The following is a 13,600-nucleotide window of genomic DNA, read 5'->3' on the forward strand; positions in this document are numbered from 1 at the left end:
CTGTATTTTTAGTAGAGATGGGGTTTCACTATATCGGCCAGGCTGGCCTCAAACTCCTGACCTCAGGAGATCCACCCGCCTCAGCCTCCCAAAGTGCTGAGATTACAGGTGTCAGCAACTGTGCCCGGCCCTAGTTGCAGGTGTCTATACGTGCATTCTTTTTGATTCCAACAAGACCTTTGGAACCCTGGGTAAGAAGAGCTGCATCTATCGAGCTCCCTCCTTGTGATGGGCCCTTTGTTTTCACAGCAGCTCTGGGAAGGGAGACTGTTGTAAATACCACTTTCTCACAGTAGAGACACTGCTGGATTTGCCCAGCGTCTCACAGCCCATGCGTGGGACAGTCGGGTCAGACCCAGGTGCTGCTCATGGTGCGCCCACTCCCTCTTCCCTGGGTGCTTGATGCAGGAGGAAAGCCACGGAAACCCCGGAGGGCTCTGCGACGTGCCCGTGAGCACATGGCTAGTGAACAGAAAAGCAGGACGGACCATGTAGGGCTGCTTCCTCTGGCCCTGTCGTGTCTACTCCCCCGCGGCCTTCTAGGTGGGGAGGGACCCTACAGCTGTTTGTCGGAATTGAAACTGCTTTTTAACTTAGTATTACTAGGCAGTTTTCACATCTGTTGCTTCATTTGCTAAATTTACAAAAACAATAGTCCAAGTTTAAAGTCCAGGTTCCCTAAGACATCTTTACAAACCATCTCCACTCCCACCCAGGCTCTGTGCTGCGGCTTCTATGGCCCTACCTTTCGTGAGCCTCATAGTTTGGTGACAGGCTGGATGTGTGATGTGGATGGGACCGTTGGTGGTCCTCAGGAGGCATAAGCCCACTACATTGCATGCAGAATTCTGTGTGCACATGATTACTGACCTGGAGAGACAGTTCCCAGTTTTCATTAGTGCTTCAAAGCGGTGTGTGACCTGAAAAAGTTGAAGTGTCAGGTTGGGAGGTAAAGAATGTGTGTGGGCCAGCCGGGCTTCAAAGCATAGAGCTGGGGGTGCTGTGGGAGGTGGACATGGCCGCAGGATTGGATCAGGAGGTGCCGTCGCATTTAGGAAGACCCCTCTTGTGGTGGAAGACGCTGCCAGCAGGTTCTGACTTTTCCACATCAGTGTCAAGTCCATCGTGACCAAGGCCCTGGTGCCTGTCAGCCTCTTCTCTGCTTCCCAGTACATGGCTGTGGGCATGGGAAGTGGTGGTCCACGCAGCACAGCATGCAGCCCTGAGTGAGCCGGCTGGTGGGCTTCTGGAAGGCTATTCCATCCATTGTCTCCTGTCAGAGGCGGGGCTCCTTTATGATCCTGTTTTACCCAGACTGCAGCTCCCTGCAGGCCGAGGTGCAGGGACTCTCAGATGCCTGGGGCTATCCTGAGATCAGTCAGCTTCACAAATCTCACTGTCCCCAGCTCCCTCTCTCGTCTGGAGGTGGGAGGCTCGATTTTCTTCCACTCAGCAAATGCTTACAGAGCATCAGCACTGTGCCAGGCATTGTGCTGAGTGCTGCGAGTGGAATGATGAAAAACCACCCTGGCTCCTGTCCTCAATCAGCATCACATTAGGCCTGAGGAACCTCTGCGGCACAGTAGAAGCCTCGAGCTGAGCTCAGACTCAGGGTGCCTCCCTCAGAAGAACCCCGGAGTGTTCCTCTGCAGTGAGGTGAGGACAGCTAGCTTCCAGGTGAAGGATGTTGTATGCCTCTTCTAGATAACAGCAGGAGGTGGACCAAAGGAAAGTGGGGGTCAGCTCGGCCTTGCAGTGTGACACCTGGTGGGCATGAAGGTGAAGGTGGTAGTCCCTGTTGTCAAGGAGTATATGGTCTACAAAGAAAGTAATAAATACATATTTACATTTTACAGCCAAGCCAGGGTGGTGTGTGTTAAGAGCAGAGACTCTGGAGCCTGGGAGCTTGTGTTCGCCTCTGAGCTCACCTGCTCCCTGTGGAAACTTGGGCAAGTGATTTCTTGAGCCTCCGTTTCTTCTCTGTAAAATTGGGACAATGGTAATATCTGTCTTACTTGGTTGGTGGGAGGATTTAAATAAAATGACAAATGGGAAAAGCCTCCAGCCCACGCAAGTGCTCTGATGGGGCAGGTGAAGGTGCTGGCGATTGGCTTTCATGTGAGGAAGTAGGCTCGCCTGCCTGCCTTGTGGAGGGAAACACAGATCTGTCCTGCTTCAAAGTCTCATGCCTCATCACAACCCCGTGTCAGTGCTCTGCCTGGCAGCCCCGGGCTTTCAGACAGTTGTGCATGCGTGTGTGTCGTGCATGTGTGTGTGTGTGCGTGTGTGCATGCATAAGTGCGTTGGTAACTGCCCCAGGGTCCTTCAAGAGGAAAAGATGCTGCAGGAGCAAAGATGTCCTAAGCCGCAGTTTCAGGCTTATTCAAAATCCAGGAATTCAGGGAGACCAGGGTCTCAGCTGCTCTGGTGTTTTCTTGGGCGCCCCAGGGAGCTTTCCCTGGTTCTGTGGCCCTCTCCACCTTCCTCATTACTGTACAAGAGTAACTTGTGTCTTTCATAGGATCATCCAGCAGATGCGCTGCTGCTCACATGTTGATAAGGATCTTACCCCACTCTTAGGGTATTGCCCATAGGAGAAAAACATGTGTCCCGAGCGGCATAATGTCACATTCACCTGTAAGTGTATAAGCATTCCCAAAGTTCCAAGAACTGACAAGGCCAGGCTTTCAGACCATTCCTAATGAAGGTGGCAAGGAAGTTACCAAACACTGTGCTTGGCTGCTGGAAACTAGGTGTGATCCCCAGGACAAGAGAGGGTGACCTACACACACCCTCTTGACAAGCCAGAGGTGGCCTGGCTCCCAAGGAGCCCTCACGGAGGCCGCCTGGTAGCTGTAAGGAGGGCCACGAGCATCTGCAGTGCCTGCTCCCTCACGGCAGCTGAGGAACTTATCTTGAGTCCTTGTGTGCCAGAAAGATGTCTTTCACCTGCTCTGACACTGAAGTCATAGTTTGGCTGCTTATAGGATTCTTGACGGGTTATCACTTTCCTGCTGATATCCCAAGGCATTGCTCTGCTGTCCTAAACCTCCCATTGCTGCCTGTGGGGATTTCATAGCCATTGGGATTCTTGTTTCTTTGTATTTGATCTTGCTTTGCAGGTTGTAGGATTTTCTTCATCTGATAATAGGCCTAGTCCTGGTTCTTAATAGGCCCTTCCAATCTGTAAGTTCATGTCTTTCAATTCTAGGACATTTTCTTGAGTTATTTCTTTAATGCCCCCACCCTCTGTCCTTGTCTCTTTTACTTGAACATCGGTTATTTGGATGTTAAACCTCTTAATATAATTCCTGATTTTCTTTCTTCTGTTTTACACCCCTTTGTCTTTTTACTTAACTTTCTGAGAGATTTCAACTTTATCTTCCAGTCCTTCTATCGAATGTTTCACTTCTTTTTTCTTTTCTGGAATTTATTTTTCATTTCAGTGTATATTTTATATAGTATCCTGTTTATTTTTTTATTTTATTTTATTTTTTTTGGAGACGGGCTTTCTACCTTGTTGCCCAGGCTGGAATGCAGTGGAGTGGTGTGATCTCAGCTCACTGTAGCCTCTGCCTCCCAGGTTCAAGTGATTCTTATGCCTCAGCCGCCCAAGTAGCTGGGATTACAGGTGCCCCCAACCTCACCCAGCTAATTTTTTGTATTTTTAGTAGAGACAGGGTTCCACCATGTTGGCCAGGCTGGTCTTGAACTCAGGTGATCCACCCACCTCGGCCTCCCAAAGTGCTGGGATTACAGGTGTGAGCCACCGCACCCGGCCCTTATTTGTATTTCTTGGTTTTGGTGTCTTAGCTCTCTGAGGATGTTAATTGATCCAACTAGTTAATGTATCCAGCTGAGTAAGTGTTTACTCAGCACCAGACACTATGGAAGCACTTGGAATCCATCAGTGAAGAAAACAGGCGAAGGCCCTCACCTGAATGGGTCTGCAGTCTAGCAGTGCGAGACAGACAGTACACATAAGTGTGCACATTTTCTTATATGTTATAAGGTAATAAATGATACGGAAAAAAGATAAAGTAAGCGGGATCAGAGAGACTGATGGTGGGAGGTACACAGAAGGCTCTTTCAAACAGAACGGTAACTGTGACACTAAAGTCAACACTCAGAGAAAGTGAAGAGGCTGGCAGGTGAGTAAGTGTGGACAGGGAGCCTCATACAGAGCAGGCCAGGCAGAGGCCCCAGGGAAGCACTTCTCACTCGCTGCAGAATCGCAGGCCTTGGAGAAGGCACAGAGGCCTCGAAGGCCATTCTTAGGTTAGGAGTTTGGCTCTGACCATGGGTGAAACAGAAAGCTCTGGAGGGCTGTGAGCAAAGGAAGGCATTATCTAGCCCATGTTGTAAAGGGATCACTGTAGGAACATGGGCAGGAGCAGGGACCCAGGCAGGGGGTCCAGGAGGGAAACGGCCGTGGCTCCACAGGTGCGGGTGGTGAGCGGAGTCAGAATCTAGAAGGATCTTGAGCTGGAGCCAGCAGGACTTCCTGGCAGTCAGGGGCAGAGTAAGAGAGTTGTCAGCTATGGCTTGGGCACAGTGTCCAGACACCTGGCAGGGCGCCAGAGGCTGAGGCACGGAGGCTGGGCTGGGAGGGACAGGCTGAGATGGAACCAGGTTGTACGCACATTGAGTTGGAGGTGGTTTATTAGAGGCGGGCAAGTCTGGAGTTTGGAGGGAAGTCTGTGATGAAGGTGTCACTTTGGAGTTGTTTGCTTATCGATATTATTTAAAGGCAGGAGACCTGATGAGGTTACCAGGGAAGTGAGGGGGACGAGAGAGGGAAGGGAACCAGGATGCAGCCCTGGGCCACAGCTGCAGAGAAGAGGAGAAGGAGCAGTCACTGAGGTGGGGAGGCAAGAGTCTGTTTACCTGGAAGCCGTGCGTGGAGAAGGGAGGGGTCACCTGTGTCAGAGGCCAAGCACTAGCCATTGGAGTCAGTGTGGAGGGCCGCAGTGAACTCCTCAGCAGCACAGGTAGCACTTGACAGGAGTTTCGTTGCAAAAGGTAGGACAAAGAGAGTCACAGCTGGTGAGCAAAATAGGGTCAAGAAAAACTTTAAGTTCAGAAAAATAACAGGATGTTCGTAATTTGATGGGAACGATATAATGGGCAGTTGGAAAGAAGAGGTGATGTAACACAGGACACAGTGGGAGTGCTGGAGTGACTCTCCAAGAAGGCAAGGGCCTGGCGGCCAGTGCCCCAGGACTAGGGATCCGACAGGAGCGCCTACACCACTGTGGGTGAACAGACACCGGTGGGCGCAGGGGCGGGGTGGGAGCGGTGGGCGCTGCCTCCAAGCTTCAGTTCTCAGTGAAGTAGGCGCCAGTGCAGCAGCATCTGCTGCCTGAGGATGGAGGAGGCAGAGGTGCTGGTATTGAAGGCAGAAGAGAAAGTGTGAAAGCGCCCAAGAGGAGAATGAATGAGCTGTTCTCCAGCTGCAGCCTGCCAGAGAGCACCGAGTGGATCTGCCAAACACAGACTGCTGGGCAGGAATCTGATTCAGTAGGTCTGGGTGGGGCTCAAGAACGTGTATTTCTAACAAGTTCCGGGATGACACTAATGCCGCTGGCTGGGGACCCCACACTTTGGGATGACACTGGTCTAGAGGCGGGTTGCATGGTAGCCTCAGGGGCTCCTGTGGTCACCGCTGGGGAGAGCAGGTGGCACGTTTGTGCGTTCCTTGCCAGGCATTCAGCTTGTTTAGTGTATTCCACCTGCTTTTTCCTGCATGTGTGCTCATCAGCTGTCCTCGAGCGTACACATAGTGACATGCTGCAGAACAGTCGTGAGTGGGGACAAACGCTGAGTGGAAATGCTGGCCAGGGTGGTTCATGTCTGTGAGGCATGATCTGGCTGGACCTTTTAGAGGGGCCCTGGCATCAGTTTTTGGGGTTGGCAGCTCCTGCTGGGCAGGCTCCCAGCCACCTGCCCTTCACAGTGGCACTCTGACCTTCACTCTGGGCAAGAGACCGTCCGTTTTACTTTTTCAAGCAAAGGGCATCTGGGGGCTGACTGACATCTAGCCTGCCTTTAAGCCAGCCTCCTCACTGCCAGCCAGAGGCATGAGATCTGAGGCCACGCTTCCAGTGACTGATAGCGGCTGGGCTCAGGGCTCACCTGCTCCTCCGTCCTCCCACAACCACTCTGCTCAGCTGTTGGTCACCACTTGCTTCCTCTGCTTTTCGGCTTCCCCAGTTGGGTGGGTGTCTCCTGCCCTCTCACCCTGAGCTGTCTGTGGGGTACGCCGGCAGGCCTGCCTGGTCTCATGGACCCTGGGAGGGAGCCCAAGCATGTGCCCAGTGCAGGCTGTCCCTGGGCCCGCACACAGACCCGCTGCCCCCACAGCCTGCTGGGTTTGGGGACCAGAGACAGGCCAGATGTATTTAAGCCCATGAGGGTTTGCATCTCAGTACTTTTCCTGGGACTCTTACTGGGCAGTACTGAGTACATGCCGCTAGCACAGTCATCATATGGATGTCCTGTGCCAAAACCATGTTCAGGGGCCAGAGAGGGGCACGGAACACACCCAGATGACTCTGCGTTTCTGAAATTTTCTCACATGGAATTATTTTGCTGATACCTTCATTTTGTGATTCTATCCTATATGGAAAGCCTATATTCAATCTTAGATGGCAAAGTTCACAGACCATTTTCGGTTTCTAAGACCCCCGGCCTCTAGGCTGCTTGCCCGCTCTGCAGATGACTGTCTCCGCAGCCTTCCTTGAAGAACAGCTCTCAAGGGCTGCCCGCATCAGAAGGAGGTGGCCAGGGAGGAGGGAAGGGGGAGGGAGTGGGAATTGCTATGGCCTGTGACACAACTACAAAACCAAAAAGCCTTGCCCCTCTCCCTGACTTACCTCCCCCAACTTGAAAAGTATGAGGCCTCACAGACATCATCTGCTGATGCCTGAAACTCCCGTCTTCCACATCCAGAGACAAGCACACAGTTCAAGTGCCTGGGCAGGTGAGGGTGTGGTTCACTCGCAAGAGTGGTCTCTGGCGTTAGACTCTCTGCGTTCCAATCTGGGCTTTGCCACCTTCAATACTGCCTTACAGGGTTACTGGGAGGATTAAATAATTTGAATAATGCACCTAGCATGGTAGAAATGTTCAATACATGCCGCTTTTAAAGTAAGGATTAAGTAATGGACATCAGACAGTTTTCTAGGAAAAAAAGTTAATCATGGAACTAGTTGCTTCTGCAGCTGTGCCCCATCAGGGAGCAGTAACGCACCCACACCCTCACCCCCCAGGTCATTGTTTCTTTCTGCCAGACCTGCCCCACTTCCTTGGTTCTTCTGGGAATAGCAGCCCCTCCCTTCAGGGAACTGCACTTCCCATTCAGATGAAGCAGCTTCGGCACACACACGCCTCACACATGGCTGGCTCTTCTGGGGAGATGTGGAACTTAGTCTAAAATTACCACATTTTGAGTCATCAGTAATGTTCCCAGTGGCCTACTCAAGGGATATAGCAACAGGGATTCTTCATTCTCTTTATTCTAAGCTCTGATACATTTAATGGGTTTAATCGCTTGAATGCATTTCATTTCTAATGTATAATAATAATATTGACCATTATTGAGCTGTGCAAAGCCCTTAATAAGCATCATTGCATTCAATTATCCTGTTTGGCCCTGTTATAAGCCTGTACGTAGGCTTCTCAGACACAGTTTATGACATGTGAGGCAGCTGAGGGTGGGTAGAATTGCCCAGGGTCACACAGCTAGTGAGTTGTGGGGCAGAGGTTCCATCAGACCTTAATTTATGAGAGTAGCATCCAGACCTTTCAAAGTCAAGGATAAAAAATGGAACTAATCTACATCCTCCGAAGGGTGGAGGAAGACGGGCTATGAGATTGGACTGGAGAGTGACATCACAGCATCGAGAGGTCCATGGACAGAGACTGCAAAGTAATGCCAGAAGACATGTTGAAGTCAAAGCATTAAATTGTGTACACAAGCTATATATTCGTGTCTTACAGCCTGTTCAAACAAGCGGGTCGTCAGTGCCTCAACCTAACAAGGATATGAAGGAATAAGAGAATGCAGCTGGTACTGCTTTGTACCCAATCAGTTAATGAGTCTAGGCAGTGATCGTTGGTGGCACTCTGGAGACAAGCAGACATGCGTACCTTCTAATGGAAATACACACCACTTCTGAAGTAGACCTAAAAAAAAAACACCCCTAAATCTGATCAAGCTTCTCTATCTACCAATTTATAAGAAATAGTGGCAGAAGGCAGAGGGCAGAGGAACTCACTGGAAAATACCATGAGGATGGATGTAAGAGGCTAGACCCAGACAGTGTGTGAAGCCGCAAGACAAATGACCTGGTTTCTTTAAAACATAAAAAGCAAATGGATGTAAAAGGGACAAAGACAGAGAATTTAGGTTCAAAAGATAGAAATTTCATGCTGTGAACCTTTTTTAGATCAGATACAAGCAATTTTTAAAAAACAGATAAATGTAAATACTGATTGGATCTGTAAAGACATGAAGGAATTATTGTCACTTTTTTTTTTTTGAGACGGAGTTTTGCTCTTATCACCCAGGCTGGAGTGCAGTGACACAATCTTGGCTCACTGCAACCTCTGCCTCCCAGGTTCAAGCGATTCTCCTGCCTCAGCCCCCCGAGTAGCTGGGATTATAGGCGCACATCACCACACTCAGCTAATTTTTGTATTTTTCACAGAGACAGGGTTTCACCATGTTGGCCAGGCTGGTCTCAAACTCCTGGCCTCAGGTGATCGCCCACCTTGACCTCCCAAAGTGCTGGGATTACATGTGAGTCACTGTGCCTGGCCTATTGTCATTTTTAATTCAGATTGATATGTGCCTGCTGAAATATTTATAGATGAAATGTTCGGGATTTGCTTCAACATAATGCAGGGAAGGGCCAGAAGGAGTGTAGATCTATAAACAAGACTGGCCCTTTATCTATTGCTGTGTGATAAATCACCCCACGGCCGTAACTTCTTTATTTTATAATTTATCTACTGTAGTCTAGAGCTTTGATGATGGTTTGGAAGCTTGTCCCATGTCATCGACTTAAGTTAGAGATCATCAGACAAGAGTCATGTTGGATTATGGGCCCACCTTATTCCAGTATGACCTCACCTTGACTAGCTACATCTGCAATGACCTATTTCCAAATAAGTTCACATTCTAAGAGTCCAGGAAGGACATGAATTTTGAGGAGACACTGCCCAACCCAGTACATTCTTCATGTGTGTCTGTTCACATGGCTGCTTGAGTCCCTGTGACATGGCAAGGATCCAAGAGAGTCCAAGGCAGAAATTGCAACTCGCTTTATCAGAAGTCACACACTATCACCTCCACTGCACTGTATTCAGTGTAGAATTGACTGTACAAGGGCACAAATATCAGAAGGCAGAGAGGATTGAGGGCCACTCTGGAAACCGGATACAGGACTCACATCCCTCCACCTGAAAAATACACTCTGCCCTCCCCAGGCCCCATGTGTCCATCCCATTGTGGTGTCAGCCTCTGCTCAGTTGCTGGGGCACAATGCCTGCCAGCTTTGTAGAAACTCTTTTTTGTTAATCTAAACAGTTGTCTGAGGCATGACCCCAGAATTTTCTCTTAACAAAACTCTTAACAAGAGATTTTACAAGCTATACCCTTGATTTTCTCTTTATACCATATTTTTCTGACAGGACCCTGGGTTTTATTTTTGCCTGGAAGCCATTTCTTAAATTTGGCATTATTTGCCATCTGGAAGGTCTGAGAATTTTGAAGCCAGCCTGACTCCTTTATGTTTAATCGCCCTCTCTTTGGCTTCTTTCTCTGGAATTTCTCCTTTCTCTTTATATAAAAAGAGGAGGAGCCAGACAATATCTTTGACCTTCTGCCTGGAAATTTCCTGATAAGTCACAGGATTTATTAGGTACATTTTCTATTTTCTCTCTTGGAAGATGTATCTTGCATAACAGAACAGAAGTGGGGGAAAACCATTTTGTCATATCTGCTTTAGCACATGTGCTCTTTCTTTTGCTCTTTCTCACTTTCTCTCTCCACACACACACACACACACATACATACGTGCTGCATCATTTGAAAATAAGCTGTAGACACTGGGACCCCTTACTCCTACACATTTCATATGCCTCTTCTCAAAATAGTAACCTGCCACATAGTCATAATACCAGTATTGCACCTGAGAAAACTAACAATGATTTTGATGATATTATGTTGCATCCAAGCCATACTCAGTGTTCCCCCAATTGACTTTGAGGTCTGTATTGTTTTTCAATCAGGATCCAGTCTAAATACATATTTTATGTTTCTTTCATCTCTGTCAACCTAGGACAATCACCTCAACCTGTGTTTTTGTTTTGTTTATAATGGCACTTTCCTGGGACTCCAGGAATGTTGTATAGAGCTTCTCCCTTATGGGTTTGTCTGCTTCTTTCTCTCTGGTGTCATTTAACTTGTTCTGTGATATCCTACTTCATATAAATGGGAAGTTAGTTTTACCCTTCAGAGCTGTGCTGTCCAATATGGTAGCCACTAGCCACATATGGGTATTTATTAATGAATTTAGTTTGATGAGGATTAACTTAAATTTAAAAATTAAGTTCGTCGGTCTCACTAGCCTCATTTTGAGTGCCCAATGTTCACATGTAGCTAGTGGCTATGTATTGGACAGTGCCCTTGTAGAACATTTCCATCCTCATAGAAAGTTCTATTGGATAACACTGCTGTGGAGGTATCCAGGTGAAACATTTTTGATATGAGTACTACTTCAGTGATATTGGCACTTCATATTACACCGCATGAGAAGTGCTGGCTGGAAAGTCCTGTGTGCCCTGAGGGACTACTGTAAACTGTGCACATGTAACTTAGAGATACCACACTCTTCCCTGCTGTAGACGTTCTTCTCTGGTCCTGTCAGCCTGGATGCTACATCCTGTGATGGAAAAAAATTTCTAGGGAAAATAAAAATAATTTCAGAACTGCAAGGGAACTTTGGTATTATTTTATAAACAGCAGAGGAAACCATGTCCATAGACGTTCAAGACTTGGCCAAGGTCACTGATAGCTAATTGGCAGCCAAGGATGATGTTCAACAAACACCTTCTTATCCCTGGCCAGACTCATATATCAGAGTTGAAGGAACTTGTGGCAACTGACATCAGTTGGTACTACTAACAATCGTAAAATTTTGTTATGAGTATTTAACAATGTCAGGCACTGTATCTAGCCATTACAAACATTGCTCCACAAGATTCTCACAGCCATCTCATAAGGAGGTTAGTAACAGAACGTCTGATGAACAGGAATTTATTCTTTCAGATAATAAACCTAGAATTGCTCACTGCTTCAGGAGTTCAACAATAAAAGCTGATGTCTCTGTGATTATGTCGGCCTTTCCCTCTTGGTCACAGGATAGTTATTGCAGCTCCAGATATCACATCAGTGATCAAAGCAGGGTGAAGAGGTTTGTGGCAATGCCAGCAACTCTAGTCCCATTTATGAGAAAAGTGAAATCTTTCCCAGGGCCCCCAGTGTAGAGTTCTGTGTGCAATTCATCAGCCAAAACTGTGTCACATGATGCCCATGCTGCAAGGGAGACTGGACAAATGAAAATGATAGATGACTTTTCCAGGTACTATAGAAGAATCAGGCAAGGCATCAGATTAGGAACAGCAGTTGGGTAAACCAAGCAACAGTGGAATTGTTTTATCCTGATTTGGATTGGGGAACTGCTGAGTGTGGCAGAATACCTCCCTGTGCTTACCCAGCTAGCGAGGAGCACAGCTGGTTTGACTCCCAAGTTCATGGTAAGATTTGCTCACTGAAGAACTGTAAGGAGGACTCTGGTGTTGTTTGGGTTTGGGGCTGGTTCAAACACTTAAAGAATAGGTGAGGTCTGTATGTCCTCAAAGGACAGGGGAGAGACTGACCCCAGAGTGATGCTGCCACCTAAATAATGAACTGAAGGCAATTCAAGAGGAGGGCTGTCTGAATGGTGTGTCGGGAATGAATACCTAAGAGAACTACTATTTTCTCCATTCAATATGTGTTTAATGCCATGTTTCTTATACATATGCATTTAATGCAGTATGTATGCTATAAAAATATGTGTACATATACATATGCATCTCTAGTGCAATATTTCATATAAATTTTGTAAATACAGATTTAATGCTGTGTTTCATATTTTCTCCCTAACCCTCTCTTCTCTCTGAGAGCTTAATCCCGCCAGCCTTGGTTTTGACAACCATGGACGCTTTCAAGAAGGTGGTTCATGTAAGTGGTGAAGAACTTATGTAGTAAAAGAACAGAAAATGGGGCTGCTTTTTCTCCCTTCAAATTGGCAATTACATATGAACTAAATCACTATAATTACAACTCATGGTAATTATGGCAAATCATTGTCATTCATTCAAAAACCATTATTCATTATCATTCACTCAAAATCATTATAATCATTATATATATACATATAATTCCCAATAACACACAGTGTTGGCAAAGGCTCCAGGATTCATAATAGTTCTTCTGGAGGTAATATGTGTCAAAAGCCCTAAAATATGTACATACACTTGGACCCAGCAACTTAAATCCAATATTTTATTCTGAGGTTATAAATGTGGATGTACATAAAACATAGTGACAAGTACGCTCAGCAAAGCATTATTTATAATAGAGAAAAATTAGCAACAAAGCAAGCAAGAAAACAAATTGGAGAAAGGTATCAATATCACAAAATTCAAAATGAAACAAAACACGTGGTAAAATTATAAAAGCAAAGAAATTATGAACACAAAATGTGTTTTTGTGTTTTCTGCAATGAGAAAGATTCATAGGGACCTCGTTTCTATTTCTGAAGTGGGATGGGCGTACAGTGTGTTCATGTTACTGTATTTGGTCTGCATCATTCACAATTATACCAACAAACTGTGGGGCACCACAATAAAGGTTGATTTTTCGGTCGAGCCCCTGTCCTGGAAGTTGGCAAAAGATCTCAGCTCCATGCAGCCAGCCAGGGACCCACCCAGGCTCCGTCATCTTGCACAGCCTGGAATCTTCCGGGGGATCCTCCGCACCCAGGCTCCAGAAAGAGAAGGGAGAGCCCTTGGGGCGTGGCAGCACCGCAGGGCCAGGCCTGGAGGGACTCAGGTCTCCCGCATCCTGTTCCAGTGCCCAGCGCGGCCCCAGCTCACTGCCAGGGCGCTGGGAATGGTGGGCCCAGAGGAGAGGGAGGCGGAGCCCCTGGCGAGGAGGAGCATTGCCTCCGCAGTCACGCGCAGGACACGCCCATCCTTTTCAATGGTATATTTAAAAGTAAAAAACAAAATGGAAAGAGGGAGTTAAACAAACTGGAGCAGTTTAACGGGACTGGTATACAACGTAATCCTTAGCAGGGAAGAGGGAACCCTTGAAATACCACGTCGGAGAAAAAACAGACTCCCGTGTGAGTCCCGGTCTGTTCACCAGGGTGGTAGGCCGTGTGCATTTCCTCTTTCTGCACCTATCTCTGCTATGAGCACGAATTATTTTCATAGTTAGATAAAAAATAAAGGCATGGGTTTGGTATTGTGTCTGGAATTGGTG

This window comes from Rhinopithecus bieti, unplaced genomic scaffold (genome assembly GCF_001698545.2).
Source record: "Rhinopithecus bieti isolate Rb0 unplaced genomic scaffold, ASM169854v2 scaffold_44965, whole genome shotgun sequence".
In the NCBI taxonomy this organism is placed as follows: Eukaryota; Metazoa; Chordata; class Mammalia; order Primates; family Cercopithecidae; genus Rhinopithecus; species Rhinopithecus bieti.